Source organism: Marmota monax, unplaced genomic scaffold, assembly GCF_021218885.2.
Source record: "Marmota monax isolate L192 unplaced genomic scaffold, Marmota_monax_Labrador192_F-V1.1 WCK01_AAM20220418_F8-fsc00276, whole genome shotgun sequence".
NCBI classification, from domain to species: domain Eukaryota; kingdom Metazoa; phylum Chordata; class Mammalia; order Rodentia; family Sciuridae; genus Marmota; species Marmota monax.
Genome location: NW_026695204.1, coordinates 778,789 through 801,156, shown reverse-complemented (window position 1 = coordinate 801,156; position 22,368 = coordinate 778,789). Strand labels below are relative to the sequence as shown.

Below are 22,368 nucleotides of genomic sequence, written 5' to 3'. Positions count from 1 at the left end.
TCTGCAACGAGTTCATGATTTGAATACCCATCTTCAGAGAACAATATATGAGTTTCTAATTCTCTTCCCCATGGTCACTTTTTCTTTCCTTCATTCTGAGTCATCTTTGATTAAACTAAACAAAGATGTTACTGTTAATTATACGTCTTTTCAAACAGTGTAAAAATTCTCGTGTGTGTGGGGGGGGGTTGCTTTTGATGGAGATAATAATTTATAATGGGGGTGTTTAAAACCATAGACCAGGAAGAAAAATGCTGAGAAGCATACTGAAAGGAACTTAAGCATCTCAACTACAACAGGATAAATTGTTTCTGCCTTTTTAAAATTTCAGGTTCTACTTCACACTTTGCCTTCATATATTGTTGTCAACATAACTCCATTCAACCATTTATATTATTCCCCTTAGATACTGAGGCTTTATTGAAACAGCTAAAATTTCAAATGATAAATGATGTATCATAATATCGGCAGATTGAGGCAAAGTGTATGAACAAACTGAAAATCTGACATCCTACCCCTGGCACTTTAAAGATGACGTCAAGTGGACATGGGTATCCTCAGAATCAGCTCAGCCTTGCCAGGAGACTGTCATAAGGTTCTAAGTAATCTGGGGCTAGAGTTCCATGGATAAATTGGTTCAATCTGGTGGGTTGGCAAACCTCTGGCAGAAAGGAACCCCAGCTGATGGAAAACAGAGGCCGTCTCAAGAAGGCTGGTTTGACAGTGAGGTTCACCCACAGTAAGACAGGAAGTGGGGCATATATGGGCCCCTAGAGAGAGATTTAAGTCAAGAGGTAAGTCGAGTAAGACCTTGGAAGACTTGTTTTTAATGTGCCCAACATAGATAACTCATGGAGACCCTGAAGAAGGCACATGGGCATGTGTGTGTACACACTCAGGAATTTCTTCCTTGTATTCCCTGCTCCAGAAAGTTAAAATCTCATGTTGTCTTCCTTTGGTGGTATAGGGCCAGGTCTTTGCATTTTCAAGCAGGTGTTTGTGGCAACTGTGACTTAGCAACAATTGTGTGAATGAGAAAAAATTTGTGGGTAAATGGAAATTCTCTGGTGGTGCTTTGTGGGTGGTTTACAGGAGCAGAATGCTTGGTTCTCTTTTGATGTCTCACTATTTGTTTTTTTTTTTTTTTTCTCCTTCTACAGTATTGAAGCAGGATGCTGCTCTAGACGTGGAAAAAGTAAGTTGACACATTTCACACGAAAGGCATATACTTTGTGAGTTAGAGAGGATCTCCTGTGACAACCCAGGACAAAGTTCACTCTCATCTTGGGGTTGCGGCTGAGGCCCTAAGTTTCTGAGAAGTTGAGTTGAGGATGGAATTGTTATATGAAATAGGAAGAAGATCTTTATTTAATTTTGGAAACATATTTATCTATAACTTAGATCTCTCCATCCCCAAAATAGAATGGGACAACTATCCCATGGCTGATGACCCCTGGGACTAATGAGGGATAGGGGTGCTTTCTCTTCAGACTGGTTAAGGGACCTCCCTTTTATCCAATTATGGCCATTTTTTCCTGCACTCTCAGATAGCTACTGCTTACCTCTACCCTATTTATATCTTTAAATTGTGACCACTGTGTAACAGATCATTCATTCGCTTAACAGTTTTTGGTGCCTGCTGAGCATTAAACACCATAGTGGATTCTGTTGAGGCAAAAATGAATGTGACAGACAATTACTTTGTAATTATGGTACCATCAGATAGAGCTATGCAGAAGGGGCTCTGGAAGCTCAGGCCAAGGGCGGGGCTGTTCAGAAAGCTCTTGAGAACATGAGTAAATGAACTGTGTACTCATCTCTGCCTGCCCTTCTCTCATCTCCTAGGCTCCTCAGATTCCCCAGAAAGACTGACCTGACAGAGGTCTCAGTGGCCACTTGGGGAGCCCTTTTCTGTCCAGATACATGGCTTGGGGTGTCATTTTCTTCTTTCTGAGTTACATTCCTCTCTTCCCTGACCCTCAGGGGCTGCCACTTATCATCAGTGATTTGGGGTTATTTCTCATTTTGAATTTGAATGCAAGAGATGTTCTTCTCCCTGAACTACAGCTATTCTGAATGCAGCCAATGTAGCTTTAAGTTGAGGAAGTATATTGTTCTAGAATAATCATGAGCAACCCCTGACCTTTGGCTGCCTGCAGGCTCCTAGCATCTGTAGAGTGGCCTATCCTCTACTTTGAGTCATGGACTTTTCGGCTCAAACAATCCAGAGGGAACTTGGGGAAATAGAAAGACTCTTGTCGTGACAAGACAGAGGAAGCCTTTGCAGAATCACTGTGCAATTAGATTTTGCCCATGGAGGTCAAGGGTTGCAAAGGCTCTCCCCCATGGGAGGTCAGCACTGCGACCTTCCTGGGATAACCCAAGCCCACAGCAGGGTGGGGCATCTGGAAGTGACAGTCCAGGAAATAGCTGGTGCTACTAAGGCTGCCCAGCTTGCCCTGCCCTGTCCAGCTCAGCCAGAATGAATTCTACACCCACAGGAAGGTTACACTGGAAAACAGCAGGGCTCAGTAGATGGGGTGAGGGCCTGATTGGAAGGAGTTGAACCCTTGCTTCACTTCTGCTGTGAACTTGCTGTAAGACCTTAGGCAAATCATTTCTCCTCTCTGAGCCTCATTTTCCCATCAGGAAAGTGGTTCCTTTTTCAGGTCCAAGTAAAAATATTCACTTTTTAACTTGGAAACACAAACCATGCACATATTTTTTTGTTTACTGACTTGAGTCTTCTACCAAAATGGAAAAAGGGCCAATGGCCGCCAGTTTGAAGAGAGCTTGATAGGGCCGGCCATGGAGCCAGCCAGGGAGCGGGAGCTCCAGGAAGGCGCAGTCTCGCCAGCTGTACCTCCTGGTGCCACACTGGCAGCAATGAGTGTCCAGCAAAGGAGGGAACGAGTGTGACTTACCCTGTCCTGTGGATATTTCTAAGTACTGAGGGAACTCAGAATAAGGGAAGCCAGGCAAAGGGTGGGAAATGTTTCTTGGGAAGAAAAGTGAACTTGAGCTGCCTCTAAAGGGCTCTGCCTGCTCCCTCTCAGTCAAGCAGTTAATGACCTGAAAAACACTTAACCAACCATTTTAGGGGCGTTCTCTGTTTCAAAAGCTCTAATTCAGAATCTTTATCTAATGCTGATAAAAGGCTATTGAGCACGATGTACCAACTCTTTTTTACAATGTACCAGGTTTTTTGTTGTTGTTGTTGTTCTCTGTTTATGTATCTGCCAATTTGAATCTCATATAGGAGTGCTTCCGTTATATAATAAATGATACCTGGTGGCCCACCCAATTGAGAAAAATCACTAACATCATTGTGTTTGTTTTTTAAATGGATTTTTGTGTTTCCTCTTATTTTGAACATTTTTGTAATGACAGAACTCTATGAAAATGAGCTTTATTTTGACATATTGAAGCTCAAATATAAATCAGCATCAGTTCTAAATTACTCAATATCTATAGTTTATGGAACTAAGTACTTGGTGTATGTTACACTTACCCATTATAACCTTGTGCCTCACTATGAGTTGCTGGAGGCTTTGCAATTGTAGTAGGGTTCTAATCAGATGTAGTGTCCCTGTCTAGAGAGCTCTTCCTTGACATTTCCCCAGCCCCTTAGCCTGAATGTGGTTGTCCTATTACTATGTGCGTCTTCAAAGTTGTCGTCGTTGGAGTTGTGTAGTTATTCATACAATATCTGCCTCATAGCTGTGTTCCCTGTTGAACTTAAGCTTTGTCAGGTCAGAATCTTTATCTGTGCTAAGCCTAGCAGACCCTCTAAAAATGTTGACCACAGGCATGAATGAATGACATGTGACCAAATTAAGGGGTGATGAGAACCACTGAAATCCACCTTGGTATGTGGCAAAGTAAAATCTCATTGTACACCCCAGAAATCATGGCTTCTGTTCTCCATTTAGGGGTTTTATCTGTGAAAAAAACATGCTTGTTAATATCATTATATGGAGATAAGATAGTCACTCCTCAGCTTTCTTTCCAAAAGTGCAATGTTTCAAGCAAATGAATAGATAATTCTTAAGAATGAAGAAATTTGGGCCAGCAAAGAGTCCAGAGATAAAGGAGGGAGAAACCTTAAGGGCACAAAGAAAATATTATTGTGTGTGTGTGTGTGTGTGTGTGTGTGTGTTGCATCTTCCAGAATTTTTGAGTCCTGATTATGGTTCCCATAAATCACTGCATAGAAAGTACAAAGTATATCTTCTAAAAGCGAAATCCATATTCTTTTGAATTTTGAAGGATACATCATCGAATTATGTCAGAAGAACAAAAATGTACTTTTGTGTATAAAAAGCTCATGATATTGAGTCATCATGATTTAAATGGGTTTGATTAAAAAGACATCTAGTTCATAACATAGCTACTCTCAAAGGGCTGAGGAGAGAGGTTTGATTTTCATGCATCCAGAATGGCCTTTGTTTAGTATGATTAAAAGTATTTCAGTGGCTGCCATGAGAAAGTTCCCTGTCATTTCTGCAGTTTCAGTGCAACCAAGAATTTCTGTATCGCCATTCCAACTGTTCTCAGGGTTTAGACAGCTGCATCCAGGCCACAAATATGGCCACAAATACTACTGCCTAGTTGATAGACATAGAGGTCTTCCAAAACAAAACCTGTCATTCAGAAAGAAAAGCAAACAGAAAAAATTACCTTCTGTTTTAGAAATGTTTCATTTTCCTCTGAGTGAATCCTTCAAAATGTGTTTATCTGAACACATAAAACATATGTGGAGGTTGCTCCATTTTTCAGCAGTGGTTTGGTTTGAAGTCCTAAGAGAAATGATAAAAATAGCCCAGATTCTTAATAGTTGGGTTAATAGTCTTATGGGGGGAGGAACTAGTTCTAAACAGTTAAGGGTTTGAAATTTGAGCCTGTAAGTGAATTAAGCTTTAAAGCCACACATATATGATTCCAACACTGTTGGGCAAGAGGTGGAAAATTAATTCTATATGTAAGTTTTTCCTTTAGTGGGAGAAATTGGATTCCCTGGGGCCAGGAGGTTAAGTGTTTCTATGGGTTGTCCAAAAGCTTCAAAATACTGCCTGTAGATTAGCATGAGGATTTGTCTCCAGGGTGAATGGGGGAGGAGAATGGTTTTGGGGTGCACTACCTGCCAATGTGTGCTGTTTGCTTTAGGGAGGTGTGAGAGAAAGAGAGAGAAAGGAACGATATGGAAGGAAGAACAGCCTAAACACAGCCTACTGCCACCTTTGTTATCTAGTCTTCTCCTGATGGGGAGCAAGGGACACTGGGTACTTGTGGTACCTCCTGATGAGTGGGGACTAGAGAGGGCAGCTCCTGAGAGCAGGTGGGGGTTGTTTTGTAGATTTCCTGATGTATGTGCTCAGGTACTGTAAGAGACCAGGTTCACATACATTTTCCATGCCCCCTATCCCAACCTCACATCCAGACTGACCAATAGGATGGTGATCAGGCAATGGAAGGACCCAACCTCAATATATCACTGAGTAAGGGTCACTTTTTATACTGCCCACTTTCCCAGCCACTGGGTTCAGGAAAAAGGAATGGCTTTGGATTGGGGAAAGAGGGAGAGTGAGCTTAGGAGGAAGGAGCATGCTTAGAGTTCTGTTTTAGACTCAAAAGACAAACATTTTTAGTCATGGACCAAAAATAGTTGTTATGCATCACCCATAATAACTGACCAACTTTTCTTTTACATAAATCTCTGGATTGTAAAAGTGCTACTGTCTAAGAAGAAAAAACATGCCCTCTGCCAATTCAAATTTTCCCAAATAATAAAAGGTTCCTCTTTCTAGACATTATAAATTCAGGCAGATATTAATGACAGCTGGAAGAGCTACCGATAAAAATGTTACCCTCATGATTCAAGGAAAGAGCTGAAAATTTTGGTGTGGATTGTTCAGACCTAGATACAGAATAGTTCATTCACTCATTCCTCAAATGTTAACGAACACCAGTGGTCATGTTGTCTTAGGCATTTGCACCATTTTGCACATGAGGAGGATGAAACCAGAGAGAAGTAAAATGATTTGCCCAAGGACTGACTCTAGGAAGTGGCCAGATCCCAAAGTACTACTCAGACTTGGCACATTCTTCTCTTGCCACTCCATAGTGGATGTTGTCCTGCACTGATGCTCAGCAGAGCAGAAGACCAATAAATCATTATTAGCCTCCTGTAATTTAGCTGGTCTTTTTATACACATATTTCGGGGTTTTTTTCTTCATTGAATTTAAAAGAACTTTCTCCCTTATTTGTGGCTTTAAAAGTAATAATCATGTTATTTTTCAAGAAGCAGTTAGAACCCCAGTCCAGAATCATCTCTTTGAACCTGACCTGGCCCTGTGAGATGTTCCCCACTGATGGCCTGAGAGCGTTTTCCAAGGATGATATTCTTTAGGAAACAGGAGTGGTGGAAGCCTATGGGACACTCATTCTCTTTCTGCTGCTGTTCCCAGGCTTGGGGATCATTTTGTTACATTCTTTAGTAGCATTCACCATCCCAGGAGACAAGAGCTGGGTCTTGCCAGGAGTGAGTGGGGTGAGACACTGGCCTTGGTACAGTAGAGAATCCAGACAAGCCTCACCTACTTTGTATCATTTGCTTTACAAGGGAGCTTTCTTCTGTAGCTGGGAGTTAGTGGGTGATTTGTTTCTGCAGCCAGGCCTGCTGGGTAGAGGGTGGCATCATTGGGTCATCTGTTTTGCATAGACTTATTGTCTGCTGAAATCACATGTGAAAGAAAGATTATTAATCAAATATATGAAGAATGGCTTAAAACATGCTCCTAAAAACTTTTAAAAGCAGAGCTGTACTTGTTCTGAGATTGGTGTGGCATAAAAAACACAAAAATTCAAGCTTTTTCCCCTCAAAGAAGGTTACTGTTGCCCACTTTTCGACCACAACAAAATTTTATTTAAGCAGAAAACCTCCTTTTAAGTTTGCTGTGGCTGCTGTAACAAATTACCACAAGCTTTGTGGCTTAAAACAACCAAGATTTCTTCCTTTGCAGTTTTAAGAGCAGTAGTCCAATATCAATCAAGGTGTCAGCAGGGCTGCGCCACCTCTGAGGCTTTAGCATAATCCATTCCTCCATTCCTCCACTGTGGCCACATTGCTCCAGTCTGTGCTTCTGTCCTCACCACGTGTGTGTCTGTCACATCTCCTCCTGCATCCCCCTTATAGCAACATCTGTGATGGTTTTGGAGTCTGCTAGATAATCCAGAATAAACTCTTCTCTCAAGATCCTGAATTTTAATACATCTTGCCACATTTATTTATTATCCACAGGTTGCAGAGATTAGGAAGTGAATGTCATTGGAGGGGCCCTCTTCTTTCTACCTTGCCTTCCACTTGAGAATTTCTATCTTTTCCATTTGTTGAAACAGAGTTTGTGACTCCTTGTTCCACACATTGCTTCTGTCAATTTAGTTTTCTTGGAAGTGGGCTCTTGGAAGATCTAAAAACTGACCTTATTCTGACCAGGCCTCAGAATAGGTTAAGGCCATGCTGGTCTTCTTTCTTCTATTGAGATTAATGTAAAGAAAAGGAATCATGGGCCCATATAGCTGGGAGGGACCTTTGAACTCATACCCTCTCAGTCTGAGGGGGAAACTGAGTCTGGAGATGCAGGGTCAGCCCAGTCAGGAGCAGAGTAAGACACGCACTCCTATTTCGCTGTCTCTTCTCTGTGTTCCCACAGACCCTTAAGCTGTCTCTTGCACAAGCCTCTAGGTCATCGTTCTTTTGGGAGCCCTTCAGTACCTGAAAACCCCACCTTGAAAATTCTTCTTTCCTAGGCCAACAGCCCTGCTTCTTACAGCTTCCTTACCTAAGCTAGTGTCGGGTATGCTGTCATTTCTGGGCATTTCCTTCTTGATACATTCCTCTTTGAAATCATGGCACTGGGACATGAACACAACACTTCAGTGATGGTTTGACAAGAGCAGAGCGAGGGGTCATTATTAGGTCTCATGAGATGTGCATGTTCTCTGCATCAGTATGTGCTGTACCAGCGCAGATGGAGGTTAAACCTTAACTTAGTCACCCTGTCACATCTTCAGCCTGCACGGAGCTTGTGTTTGATGGAAATCCTTAGGACTTCTTAAATAGGAATTGCTTTAAATACATTCTTTTTTCTCTTGCCACACAGAATATCTGAACCTCTGTTGGTAGCAGGTTGGGATCAATTTGGGATTCAGAATGGAGCCCTGACAAGGGTACAGAGAAGAACTAGCTTATGAGCTGGATCAGGCTCATGGAGGTGGTTCCAGAAGTAGCAGTGCACAGGAGGCAGTTTGGATGGTCAGAGCAGGTATAATGCCGGGGAATCTCTTCTATAGGTGGCCTTCTAGATGGACAGTTATTTGACAGCAGAATTATCGGGCTGAGCAAGTCCTGGGCCAGCTGTGGTAAGTGTATGTACATAGGGACTCCAGGCAGAAAGCTAATCCAAAGAACTGAGTCCAGCAGAACCAGCTACAGAGTCAACTAATGCAGTGAACTGGAGCCCAAGACAGGAGCTTGAGCCCAGAGAGTAAAAGGAAGCTCTGGCTACTGCTTTGAGGGTTGAAATAACTGGATGTCCTCAATGGTGTCAGTAGGTTTAAATCTTGAGCCCCACTTCCTGTAACAAATCCACAGGCTAGCAAGTGGATGATTTTTTTTTTTTTTTTTAAGGAACGGCTAGAATTCTATATTCAGTAGTGGAGTACTAATCTTTAAGGGTTCACCTCTACTAAAGAGCCCTTATGTGTGGTCTGTGAAAAGCAGCCCCCACTATTACATGAACACAGCTACTTCCTGGAAGATGTAGGGGTGTTCATTAATTTCTGAAATGTGCCTCTACTGAATATAGTTAGAGTATACAGCGAAAGGAAAGAAAGCCAGAGTGTCTATGTGGATCACTTGTGTTAACAGAGGGGATAAAAAGACAATTTGTCTGTTTATGTGGTCCCTTCAAATAAGACTGCAAGAGAAGAGTTTCAGAGTCAAACATAAGGCAGGGTGATGTCATGGAAAGGGGTGTGGACCCAGGGGCTTCAGGAAGTCCTGACTGTGGCTTTGAAGAGCTATGTGAGGTTGGCTGTGGAAGAAGCACATGGTCAGCAGGTATAAAACCCACACTGTGGTGTCTAAAGAGGAGGGTACAGAGAGCCGTGAAACCGACACACGGTGAATCCAAACAGGAGTTGGATGAAGAGATGCCAATGAGGAGAGAAAATCATAATCACTTACTCTTTTTGTAGTCCATGGGCAATCCGGGCAGGGATTCGTAACTTCCATCTGCTGTGGGGTAGACTCAGACAGACCATGGAAGGACAGGCCAGAAGAAAGTTTCCTTTCCATGTCATATTTTTTCTGTTGCTCTGTTAACAGAGATTTACATCTGTGGTAATTTAAAACAAACAATTCCTTTGTGTGGGGAAGATTTTTTTCCATCTTTAGAATAGTCTGAAAAGGTAGTCTACAAGGTAGTCTTCTGGGCTAGGGAAAACAGTAATTAAAAACATAAATAACTGCCACTTTGCCTATTACGCTGTTATCACATAAAAGGAAAAATATATTTTTCTTCTAATGAGAGCACTTGATGTGCATCCCAGTGTTGCTTATTGTAAAAAAATATATATTTGATAATCAATGGGGAAAGACTTGAATAACCCTGAGGTATATTGAAAATGACTTAGAAGTTGTTCCGGTGATCCATAGTGTAGTTTTAGGTGGGGGAGGACTCATGGGTTAAATATCAAGAGCACTTTTTTTTATATATAGCCCATGAACGGGTAGAACAAGACAGTTACCATAACATTTGCTATATTTTCTCATATTTGATATTAATTAATATTGACTATCAGCCAATCAAATAAATTTTTTTATTACTCAGTTTCTACAGTAGCCAGGAGGAAAATATAATTAGGCTTCTGTTTACTAGATGGTACTATTTTACAATAACAAACCCTGACAAATAAATAAAAAAAGAAAAAGAAAAAGAAACCAAAAAACAAATCCTGCATAATGTTGTTTCAAAGAAAAACACAAAAAGCTTCCAAAACAATCATTTCAGACCCAAGAGTGCAAAATGCATCAGTTGAGGAAAAAGCACTTCTTCTTGGTCGGAAATATACTTGTTCTTTATTTTCTTTGGGGAAGTAAAGCCCAGATCAGTGTCTGAGGCCTATTTGTGTATAAATTTTAGACAGCCATCATTCCACCCCTGATGTTTAGTCATGACTACCCATTGCCTACTGCAGTTCAGATTTAAGACTTTAAGAAACAAATTTCTGCTTCCTCTTATATTAGCATGTCCCCTATTACCATCAAGACTGTTCTCTACCCAAAATGGAGGAATTGGCCAACTCAGATGCTTTTTTCCAATGGCCTTCCTTTCTCTTCTTTCCTCATAGCAAGTTCCCTATGTTCAGATTTTGTCACATTTCACTTTGGAGTTTGCATGGTATTTCAGATTTGTCTTTCAGTTTTTCTGTTTTCTGATGAATTCAGAATTTTCCACTGGTGGCATCTTAGCCTGGCCCAGTGTCAGTAGCACAGTATCTCCTCTTGAAGCTGAGTTTCCCATATGCTTTACAGTGTCTCATCAGCTCTGCATCAGCCTTTTCTTATTTCTCTTGTAATGTTCTTTATTTTTCCACATTCATTCATCACTTTAGCATTTTTTGTGTGTGTGATCAATGAAAATAGGCTTATTAGGGTGAAAATGGAGATGAACTGTTGTGTTTTCATCTGTGATGCAGGTGATGTGAAACATTTTTTGAAGAAAATCTAAATCACCTATACCCAGATCTCCAGGGCAGTAGTTACCGTACGTATGTTCACCAGTAGCCTACTAAATTGGGGAGAAATTTTGAGATAAACTATTTGCTAAATTCATTTACTTTTTTTTTTTTTTTTTTGAACTGAGAATTGAACCCAGAGGCACTTTACCATGAACTACATCCTTAGTCCTTTTTTTACATTTTTGAGACAAGGTCTTGCTAAGTAGCTGAGCTGAACTTGAACTTGTGATCCTCCTACCTTAGCTTCCCAAGTCTCTGATATTATAGGTACCCACCATTGCACCTGGCTTCATTTGCTTTTGAAATAACTGAAGAATTTTAGTGTTTGAGTAGGAGATAGAAGACGCTTTTTTGAATAAACATTTTTGAAATAGAATAAATCCAATGAGAACTCTTATTTTTGTCTACTCCTAACTGAGGGGAGAGCAGGAAAAAACCTCTGAGTTTACTCTTATGAAAAGGACTGGGAAGGGCTGGGATTGGGCTCAGTGGTAGGGCAGTTGCCTAACATAGAGGAGGCACTGGGTTTGATCCTCAGCACTACATATAAAAATAAATAAAATAAAGTTATAGAAAGAAAAGGGCTAGGGAGAAGACAGACAGTTATGCCAAGGCCAACAGTCTGAGTCTGAAAGATGAGTGGGTCTGAGATTTCCTATTGGAAGGAAGAAGGGGTGGTTTGGGAAGTCAGTAGTAATGGGCGGCTACCAGCAGAGACAGTGGTAGCAAGAATGCAGTGGGTAAGCTTGACAGGCTTCTTCTAAACAGAGTCTACCCTGGGGCTGGTTAGGTGTGGGAGACCTGGACCTACACAGCTGTTTGGTACAACTCAGCAAATGGCAGCTGTACTCTGGGTAGATGAATTAAAAGTGTGTTCCCCTTCCTCCAGGTGGGCTTCAGGCCCCCCTGCAGCAAGATTAGTACCATCTTGTGAGCGAGACATCACTACTGAGTTTACTTCCTATCAGTGGTAGCTGGATAAACGCTGCAAGTGGGTCCTTGTGGACAGCAGAGGACAGTATGTCAGGTCCTCAGGATCAACACGTTTCATTGGAGCTGGTGTGCAACCTAAAGCAGAGACTCCATATCTGAGGCTCTGCAGAGTTTCAGTGTAGTGGGAACAAACTGCAGAGACAGGGTATCATGGAAAATCATTTTTATTATGATATATACAAAACCAGGTATATATACAAAGGAATCTATATGTGTACAAAGGAGTATATGTGTGTGTGTGTACACACATGCGTCTACATTGTGTGCAAGAAAGAGAGAAATAAAATGCCCCACCCTACCCCCATCCTGTGGAAGTCCCTAGCATACCCCATCCCAAGCTGTACCCCTCTCCTTGAAAGGAGCTATTCGGAATTTGGTATTAGTCATTTCCTTATTTTTCAGTGTACTTTGTTTCCCTTAGTAACCTAATATTTTTTATTTACCTCAGACCTATATGTAAATGATACTTGCTTTTTTTATCCACATTTTTTAAAGATTCATCTCTATTGGTGCATGAAGCACTACATATGAAATGAACTTATTTTCACTGCTATGTAGTCATCTATTATATGAATATACCCCAATTTATTTATCTTTTCTCCTTTCAATGAGTAGTTGGGTCATTTCCAGTTTTTTTTTGTTTGTTTGTTTGTTTGTTTTTTGTTTTCTACTTTTTAGCAGACTGCTTTAAACATTCATGAATGTGTATCCTGCTGCAGTTTTTCTGGAATAGGGAAGAATTTCTTGATCTTGTAGTTGACCTACCTTTGACTTTACTGGATAATACCAAATTGTTTTCAAAAGTGGTTATACCACTTGACATTCCCATGAGGGACCATTAAGATGAAATGCAGGATTAGCTAAATGTTGGAGAAGAAAAGTATATCATTAGTTTCTGGTGATTCCCTATCAAATTATGGGGTAGAACAAGTTGGGGAAATGAAGAGAAAGGTGTAGATTTAAACCATCATCACATAAAGAGTGAAAGATTACCTTGTCACATGGTCATAAGGGAACAGACTACATCTTGGAAGTACTCAGTTTTCTCCATTTTCACTCAGTCCTCCCTGATCAGCAATGATCTTTAGTGCCCTGAGGAGCAAATGCTGCCAGACATTGAAGTGTGCTGTTTTCATATCAAACTGGTGGAGACATGGATTCTAATAAGGCTTTCAGAACAAGTATCCACAAAGAGACACACAAATATTTTGGAGATTAATTTCCCCTAAACACAGAGATTTTTCTGCTATCCTTTGTGTCTAACAAATTCTCTGAACTTAGACCAGATTTGACAGTTGCTGTCTCTTTCACTCTCTTGTGGGTACTTAATGAGAAGTCAGAGCTGCTCTGGGGTTGCCCATTTATTCACCTGACCTAAGGAAAAAAACAGGTCTAGGGCATTCTGAATAGCAAATTAACTGTGAAATAGGACACAGTCCTTGGTGAGCACATTGGCTTCCTTTTTAAGTTCTGACTACTCTGATATGTAAAGCTGCTGGGGATGTGTTTTCTTTTCAAAGAATTTCCATTCCTCCTAATGTAGATTTTAGTAAGGATAACTTCTTTTGTTGGCATTCCTGTGAAACTGAAAGTAGAGCATTAAATCATTAAAAGCACATGGTCTCTGAAGACTCAGAGGAGCAGCTTTTTTTAACTTGTTATTTTTAGGTCACTCTTCATTAATAACATTCATCAGATTTATTTGGTTCCAGGCCAGAGAGATCACTGATAGTGGCATTTTCAGAGTGTTTCAAATCACAGGTTTTCATTATCTGTTGACTAGGATTGTCTATTTGAAACTTTCAACGGTGGCAGTCCATGTATGGGGAGGGAGGGTGGTATTCTGGAAATAACATTTGTGCTTTGCCAGAAAAGAAAAATTGAAAAAATCTTGAGTGTCCCATAATTGAGGTTTCATTATGTAAACTGTGATACTTCACAAACTGTCATTTATTAGTAAAACGGTGATTATCAAAATTACTAAATAGGTTGGACAAATGTTTAGGTTGTTAAATAGGAAGAAAACAGAATACCAAACTATCTGTGGAATGTGAACTTCATTTTGAAGGTAAAATGCCTATCTAGAAAAACAAAACTCCATGAAAACTGTACCCAAAGGCTAACAGTTATATCTAGGTTATGAAATGATGGGGATTTTCTTCCCTGTGTTTGTTAATGTGGTTATATAACCTTTACAATAAATTTAATTAAAAGGGTGGACTTAAGAGAGATCAATCTGGATTCAAATTGCTACCCTACTATTAACCAGCTATTTGACCTTGGGCAAGCTACTTAACTGTGGAGTTGGCTGCCTTAGGAGTTGAAAGGTGTCTACCCCTTCATGGTGATTGGCAGTCAAACGGGGCGATATTCCTAAGGCAGTAACCAGTATGTTGTTCCTACCCTTCCCAACCTCCCCCTTTCTCCAGTGAAACTGGCTTTACTACACATCCCATGGCCATCAATGATGTCTGGTTTCTATTTTGTCCAGTTGTGGTCTAACTTTGACCTCAGTAAACACATTTGACCTCTTGGAACTTCTGTTTTAGCAATGACAAATGATAGTAATTTTAGAGAAGATATTGATGACTAAGAATGACAAGAGGGATAATTTGAAGAACCAAACTTCCTAAAAGTTTCAACTGTTCCAATACATATATTTGATTGACAGAAATATGCTTGTTGATTTGAGGACATCCTTGTTAACTTCTTTGGTCTAGTGGGGAGGAAATATGTTAAATGTTTGCTAAAGAAGCTAGTGATTTTCGTGGCTCTGCAAATTCTTTGAAAGGTCCAAATAAGCCAGTCCCCAGAGGCTGTGCATGAGTCCTAAAATATTACACTGAGCTTTCAAGGCTATGATAATATTGAGATGATTATGTTTAGCAGTTTGTCCTAAACAGGACAAGAGATACTCAGTGAGATCCTAGTGTCTAACTTATTTCAGAGTGAGTTTACTCGGGGGATGGGGAGAGGAAAATGCATTTCTGAGATTGTCTAGATGCCCTGGTTAATCGTGCACTGGATTTAGGGAACACTCTTTACCAAAGGTTCAGAAAAACAGGCCTGCGTTCACAAGGCTCATATCATCCCATCTGCTTGGACCAGACTCAGTGTATCTGAGGTCTCCCCAGAGTAAGACCTCTATTCTATTAAAGGCAGAAGTGCATTCTTTGTCTTCTTGGGGCTGGAGTCCACATGTCTACACTCTTAGTCCATGTACCATCCAGATTAACAGTTCCCTTCCTCTGCCTCTATCTGGCCTTGGTCAAGTAGCTGGACATGCTGAATGTCGGTTGTGGTATAAATTAAGAGGTTTACTTCTAGCTCTACAGCCCAAAGATTCAGTAATTCCTTTGGGTATTGGACCTTCCTTCCTTCCTTCCTTCCTTCCTTCCTTCCTTCCTTCCTTCCTTCCTTCCTTCCTTTCTTTTTTTCCTCCTTTCCTCCTCCTCATCCTCTTTATTCTTCTTTTAAGTGTTAGCATCTTGAGAGGGATAGGGAATTAAAGTCAAGGAAATCAATCAGCCGTCAATCTTTGTCCCTTTAGGTTCGAGGCTCTGCATTAGGCCTCTGTTCTTCTTCGGATGACTCGGAGGGATCAGCTCCTTTCCTGCTGAAGGCCACGGTTCCTCGTGGCCCTGCACCAGCTAAAACTGACATGAGGCAAACCGGAATGCAGCAATGGGACTTATCGGCTGATAAAATGGGCAGTTTAAGAAAGGAAAGAAAGCATAGAAAAGAAATAAAAGGCATAAAGGCTGGATAGCAAGAAGTAAAGCTATGGTTGTTCACAGGCAATAAGATAGTTTATATAGACAAATTCTAGGAAACATATAAAACATCTACCAAAAATGACTAAATGAATTTAGTAAAGTCACAGGATGCAAAACAAAAATCGGGTGTATTTCTCTATATTAGCAGCTTGGAAAATTAAGTTAAACAATTATGTGCAGATGTACCAGGAAAACATAAAATATGGAGGAATAAATTTTACACAAACCTGTCAATTGGTGCTGCCCATGGAGTCGCTTGGGCGCAGGAGTTCCTGATGGTCCCAGACAATTCCCCGGGACATAGACTTTGCTTTCATGTCCCTTTTTTCTCTTATATCAGATAGCATAATTGTTGTTTACCTTCATCAGGGATGGATTATGATGTCAACTTATATCCAGCAAGCAGCAATCCTGGGGCCACTTTTTGATCTACCTGATATACCAAGCATGTCTTCATGGCAATCGGGGCATGGGACATAGTCCTGAGTGATTTATGGGGCCAGATTAGGTCTTAGACCTGTGGTGTTCACTCAGAAGGTTGTGATTTTATTCTCTGTTCCTCTTTCTTCCTCGGGTGTGATGAGGCATTTAATCTGACAGTAGGAAGACCTACGTAATGAATTTTCACATGCCCCAGTCATTTTAATGTAATAGTCCCTCTTTTAAAAGGCTTCATTAAGTCTATTGTTAGGACTGTAAAACTACCTAAGACAGACAGGAGGGCTTTTCCCATTTTCAGAATTCAGACAGTTTTGTTAATTGCACAGCTTTAGGTGAAGGGTAATTAAATGGGTTGGAAGAATGTGCAATATTTATTTATAGTAACACGGGCACGTCACATTTATAGGCAATACTGCACAGTCTGCTTGAGAGCATCCTTTTGGGCGGGGGTGGAGGAGAGGTCATGACTGTTAAAAGTAGCTCCAGTGCCTGTTTTTGGCAGGTTCTTTGAATCTAATGTGAATACAGGTATTACAAGATCCAGGTACCCTTGTGTTACAGAAGAACCATACATATTAAACTTTTTGCAAGGAATCTATACTTGCAAGGGTTTAAGTATACTTATAACATTTTAAATTTAAAATACCTTTAAATTTAAAATACCCCATGTTTGCCAATAGCAATAGCCTTTGAAGTTTTTATACCTTAAGTTTGACAAGATAGACATATTTCCTGGTTCTTAAATTCAGTAATAAATACAATTTTACTCTTATTCTTAATATGCTCTAGCATGGAAGATTTATCAAGCAGATAGGAGAGAAACCTTCCAAACTCTGATACCAAGTGCAACCTTAAAAGACCTCTGGACCCCCTGAATGCCTATTCAAGGGCCCTAAAATATGCCTCCTTTTTCTAAATGCAAATTGTACAAATAGCCCCTTCTGTTTTGCACATAGTCCCTTGCCTGGTCCCTCCCATGCCCATGTGTATATGTCTATAAATAGGTCATTTTAATTTGATATCTTCATTACTAATTCAGTCTAAATGTAACAGAAACAGAGATCCCTTTTACCCTACCAGCAATTTCCAGCACATCCCATTATTTCCTCAGCTGTTACATCAGTCATAAGCTTCTTCTTCTGCCTGACCTCCCCAGAAAAGTATCGTTCACTTAGAATAAGGATGCTTTCAACTCTCTATCACATGTTTTTTCAACAGTGATGCCACTTTCATCTCTGCTGTTGTCTGTTAGCACCATTGTGCCAGCCTTACACTTCTGTGCCTTAAACTGTCCCATTCTCCTCGCTCCTGGTGGTCTCCCATCCTCTACAGGTTTCCAGCTGAGCTTTCCCTGTGTGTACTCTGCCTCACACAGTCACATTCTTACCTTGCCCACTGCCTCCTTGGCCATCTTCACTGGTTCTCTGCCAACACACGCAGCAGATTCAGAATTGCCAGTTCTTCCACTGGGGACCAACTCCCCTACTCCCATTTCCACCAGACGCTGTTTTCCCGGTCTCCTTGCATGTCCCTTTTAAGAACTCTTATCCTGTCTTCCTGCACGGCTGACACACTGTCCATCAAAGGGGATGTTTGGGGCAGATTGTCAGCAGTGGCTGGGCATCTCACTTTTTCTGTGTATAAAGTCCTCAGGACTAGCAGCCTTATTCTTATGGAAGTCTGCCCTTCTGTCCACTTAGCAACTTTCCCATACCATCACCCTGGCTCCATTGAGTCAGTACACCAGTAAAGATATTTTGGATACACGTTTTTTGTTTTTTTTTAAGTGGGGGAGAGGAGGATTAGGAGAATCCTAGAGAGGAATTAAGTCCCTGGCAGCCCCATGGGTGCAGTCTCATCTGATGCTGGCCAGTGTGGAGGCCAGTGCCTCCCTCTTTTGTTCAACAGGGAGCACAGAGACAGACATCTGCTCTTCTCAGATTCTCAGAGTCTAGCACAGAGCCAGGTACCAGGTAGGCCTTCAGGTGTCTGATGAAAGAATGGGGCAGGTATCCAGCCTTGTCTGTTTTAATATTCCATAGACTTATATAGCTGGAAGTGACCTTTGGGGTTATCTCCTCCCACTATTTCATTTGATGGCTGAGCAAGCTGCAAATCATGGAGGCTAAATGGCTTGTCCAAGGTGGGACAGCAGTCAAATCAGCTTCTCAGCCTATGTTTTCTAACTCCCAGGCTCTCTTTTTTCCATACTGCAGGTGTTCGGTCTGTGGTTCTTATTCTCCTTTCTCACTCTGTTGTCACTGGTGTCTGGGTGTCTAAGAAGCACTTGAAGCTCTTAGCAGAGTGACTCTTAGCAGAGCTCTTAGGGACCCTGCCTGTCTGCTTTCAGTTATCAGTTACACCTTAATAAGATTAGTGCTTACCAATTATCTTATATTTTAAATAGCCTTTGAGTACTTTTCAGGTTCTTTCACAGAAGTGTTCGATTTGCTTTTCTACAAACTGCTGAGATAGATTGAGCAGGCTTTATTCTATATATCTGGTGAGTGATCAGAGGTCCAGAGAGAGTAAGTAATCCTTGTTCAGGACCATCCTGCGTGTGAGGGACTCTTATTCTGTCAGACGATGATGGGGAGTTAAAATTATCTTGAAAATCTGGCTTTAGGCTTTGGAATCTTACCTTCCTGTATGTAACTGGAAAAAGAAAAAGGATTTCATATTTTTTTACCATTTTCTCAAGTATGTTCCAAAGCACACCAGTCCCACCAGACAATCTGTGAAAAATGGATTTTGTGGCCACGTCAGTTGGGAGAGCTGCTTGTTACATCCCCCGCTTTGAGGATTCCCAGTGTACATTAGCATTTAAAGGCTCTGAGAAGTCCTGCTGCAAAGAAGACTGTTTATTGTTTAGTCATGGTAAAATATACAACATAGCATTTACTATCTTAATCATTTTTTAATGTACAGTTCATTAGTGTTAGGTATATTCAAAATGCTGTACAATCAGTTTCCATAACTCTCTTCATTTTGCAAAACTGAAACTCTATTCCCACTAAATAGCAATTCCACATCCCTCCCTGTCACCCTTTGCCCAGCCCCTGGCAACAGACTTTAGACTTCCTGTATAAATTTGACTTTTCTAGGTATTTCCTGTAAGTGGATCACATGGTATTTGTCCTTCTGCAACTGGCTTATTTTATACAGTATAATATCCTCCAAGTTAATCCACATTGCAGGATATATCAACATCTCCTTCATTATTAAAGCTGAATAATATTCCACTCTATATGTAGACCACATTTGTTCATCCATTCCTCTATTGATGCTTGAGACAATTCAACTTTTAGCTATTGTGAACAGTATTGCTGTAAACCTGAGTGTATAGATACCTCTTGGAGACTCTGTTTTCTATTCTTTCAATTCTACGGAAGTAGAATTGCTGAATCCTATGGTAATTCTATTTCTAATTTTTTGAGGAACCACCAGTGTTTAACATATTTTTATATCCAAGTTTCACAAACTTATTTGGTCTCAGATTTTTTTTTCCCCTACATAATACCTTTAAATATTTCACAGATCATAGATTTCTCAGAAAATATTTTGGGAAATCCTGAGCTCAGTAAGGATTTCCGCTTGATCCAAGGGACCAAAAACCTCAGGATACTGGCTGGGGAGTTTGGCCAGGAAGCTCCCAGCCCAAGGGCAAGATCGGCAGCACAGACCCAGCTATTGCAGAAGAGGAGGAAGCTCACAGAGTATTCTGCCAACTAACTGTAACAAGAGTCCTCAGCTAGAGATAATGCCATAAACTAGGCATGGAGACAGAAGGCCACTGTGGTGCTGAGGACACTGGCTAGCCTGGCACTGTCACTGGCCAGGGGAGTGAAGGAGGGGAACCCCCTGCATCTCTGCAACAGGGTTGAGAAAGCTCGACCAGGAGAATATTCAGGTTGCAGAATCCACTGCCCCCTGGTTCCAAAGAAGAAGGCCACCCAGCCAGATTCTAAGAGGGTCCCCTACAGGGTTTGTTGAGTTGACTGGATCTAATTGGCCCTTAATATAATTCCTAGGTAGTTGAGGGGCAGTTGTAAGCACTGTAATTGGGGTAGCCCAGAACTCCAACCAAGTGGTTTTGTCTCCCACAGATGGTAAGAGTATGCAGGTCAAAGGACAGTAAACTAAGGAAAGAAAAAAAATTATACCCCACAGTGTATCTCACATGTTGCTGTGGTTGCTAGGAATTAGCTCAGGAATCCCAGGCACTGACAGAAGGCACGATGTGGTTCACTACCCCAAATGCCCAGTGTCACTTCTCTGTACACACGCTCAAAAGTTGGCCCAGGCCTGAGTAGTTATGGGGACGCCTAAAAGAGAACAAACTGGAGTGGTGACGGAAGCAGGTGTGATTTTATTACAGTGTTTTTGATGTTGATAAGGACGAGGAGAACTACAGCCAGGACGCGAAGCCCTGACGTCTTTGAACCAGCCTGCAATCAGGTCACGGAGCACCCAGCTTCTTAGCTCACTTGACCAAGAGCAGATAATGATACCTCCCATTGTGGGGTGAGAATTTCATAAGCTCTCCAAGATCTTTAGATGAAAGCTGCTGCTGCTGCTGCTGCATAAACTATTATTATTCTACGAGGCTCTACTGTTCAGTAAATAAAGGTTACAGCCTCTTCTCTCCAACTCTCTTGCTTTAAATGAGTTCAGAGTGGGCCTCTCTCATTGGCCACCTCCCACGCAGGCTGTTTCTTTCCCCAGGGTCACCGCTGTATACAGAGACACAGAATGAAGTGGAAGGAGCCCAGTATAGGCTCAGGAACATCTTTGTGTCCTTATAGGCAAGCCACTCCCCTCAGAAGGCCTTAGTTACCTCATCTTTAAATGTCCCTTATTGTCCCATAGGTTTATGATTTTTTACTAAAGATTAAACAAAGAGTTCAACCTCTAATTGCAAATGTTTATGGAATATGTGTACCTGGGAGTGAGGTGCTGATAAGAATGTGAACAAGGAAGATCACTTATTCTGGTTGGGAAGAAGAGATGTTGGACAGTAAGCATTACTACACAATTCAATTATGTAGCTGTCAGAATGTGACATGTCCTGTGTGAAAGCAAAACATTGTGTAAGGAGAATGGGGAATGCTGGAGGATAGTTTTAAAACGTAGCAAAGAGAAGCTTTTTCATTCTTTACTATTTCATTGTTTACTATTTAATTATCCAAATGTGGGAGTGTAAGTGTTCTGCAGGCAAGAGCTTGGAATGAGAGGTGAGTGAAAACAACTGTGCTTCCCTCTCCTTGGGTGGGAGAGCTGTGAGAAAATCAAGTGCATCGTTAATAGGGATGTTATAAACCTCTCCTTTGGAATATTTTTGGAAAAGAAATTGATTCATCTTTTTAGATTTGGGTATGTTCTAGTTTGGACATAAAGGGGTTAACCAAACCAGATGATCCTTTTTGAAAGCTTTCTCTTTTAATGATTTAGTGATTTTTGCAGGGGTAGTTCCAGAATTTGTGTATATGTGTGTGTTCATACATATATACACCCATATCTCTGTGTGTGTGCGCACACACACATACACACACACACACACACACACACACACACACTCGCCCACACTACTTCTGCTGCTTAAGGAGCAGTAGAAGTCATAGTTAGGAGGACCCAGGGGCTGGCATACCTCCAAACAACTTTTAAAAGGCCAACTGGTATGCCATAATAATCCAGCCCTCCCCTCCTGCCATTTTACAAGGGAAGAAACTGAAACACAGAAATGCTAATGACTCACCAGAATCAGTCAATCAAGAGTGGGTCCCAGGCCTGGCTCCAGCCTCTGACCATGAGTGCCCCCCACCCAAGGAGAGGGAAGCACAGTTGTTTTCACCCACCTCTCATTCCAAGCTCTTGCCTGCAGAACACTTACACTCCCACATTTGGATAATTAAATAGTAAACAAACCTGATAGAATACTTGCTCTAACTCTTATGTATCTAGTCTTGTAATGATTTTAGTGTCAAGAAAGTACAGTCTAGTTTTAATAATTTCAAAATAGTGAATTCTTTACTTGTATTTCTCATTGCCACTGAAGGCACACAAAATCTTAGCTGTCCAACAGTTTTTAGTTGTTCAAAGTTGGCTGTAAAGATTTTTTAAAAACCACATGCTCACTAAATCATTAAAAAAGAAAGCTTTCAAAAGGAGGATAGCTAAGATTTCAATACACCTCTTCCCCAGACTTTCCTAACCATGGCCCACTTGTTTTCTCACTTTCATCCTGATTCTGCATCACAAGCAGGCCTGGCTTGAGATCTTCTTTAGAAGAGTAAAGGGAAGAACCAGAAGACAGAGTGGGAACTCACCTCAGCAGCTAGGAGGAGAAAGCCTGGG

At 41.2% G+C, this 22,368-nt stretch overlaps 1 protein-coding gene across 3 annotated transcripts in view; it reads left to right on the top strand.

Annotated features, from left to right (window-relative positions):
• Fyn (FYN proto-oncogene, Src family tyrosine kinase) overlaps positions 1 to 22,368 on the top strand; it is a 200,314-nt gene that overhangs the window by 23,343 nt on the left and 154,603 nt on the right. For 2 of the 3 annotated variants that reach the window (XM_046429929.2, XM_058574384.1), the window contains exon 2: positions 1,161 to 1,195. The exons of the other annotated variant lie outside the window; for it this stretch is intronic. The gene's annotated coding sequence lies outside the window, so the exon portion shown is untranslated. The remainder of the gene's footprint in view (positions 1 to 1,160; positions 1,196 to 22,368) is intronic. 3 annotated transcript variants of the gene reach the window in all.